The sequence below is a fragment of the Austrofundulus limnaeus genome, unplaced genomic scaffold (genome assembly GCF_001266775.1).
Source record: "Austrofundulus limnaeus strain Quisiro unplaced genomic scaffold, Austrofundulus_limnaeus-1.0 Scaffold2544, whole genome shotgun sequence".
Lineage (NCBI taxonomy): Eukaryota > Metazoa > Chordata > Actinopteri > Cyprinodontiformes > Rivulidae > Austrofundulus > Austrofundulus limnaeus.
In genome coordinates, this window is record NW_013954946.1 from 16827 (window position 1) to 17597 (window position 771).

A 771-nucleotide genomic window follows, 5' to 3' on the forward strand; every position below is an offset into this window, starting at 1 on the left:
ACTTGTACATGCATTTGTGTCTTAAATGATTTTGATTATTTTTAATTTTTTTTCCCCTCTTGTGTTGTTTTATTTTTTTTTTTTCATTTTTCTGTCTCATGTTTTTCCTTTACCATTTGCATTTCTGCCTCATAAATAAGGTGGGCGGTCCCTCTTAGGTCACCTCCTCCTGAGTGAGCGTGATCCATGTGCAGATCAATTGTGCACATCATGAAGACCTTTGTATATTTCTATGGTGTAGCCTCAGTTTAGCTTAAATTTTCAAGCTTAGTTTAAAACAAAAGCAAGGATAACTGTGAGACAAGACACCAAACTGTAACAAGGTGGTTATAAAAGGGCTCTGGAACCCTTATTTATTGTAAAAATCTGAATTAATTTCCAACAACAGACTGATGAAAGTTCACAGACTTTATTTCCACTTGTCGCAGACATTACCCTGGTTTTATTTTAGTGCTCACTTCGGATACAATCCTTCATTTATTCTCAGAACATTCACGATGGCACAGTTTCAAACTGCAGCTTCACAAACTGCAACACATCATCACATTTTTTAAAAATTCATGTACTGTAAAATATTGCCACTTGACATATATTTAAAGTGTACAAAGTAGTGTTACATAACAGTTAAAACATATCCAAGATGACTTTTCTTTCCACAAGTTGATCTCTGGCAGGTTTCACAACTTTTCCACGACAGCTGAGTCACAAAACAACAAACATCCTGAAGTAAAGCTACAGATCAGTGTTGCTGTGTTCTTTGGACATTTACTG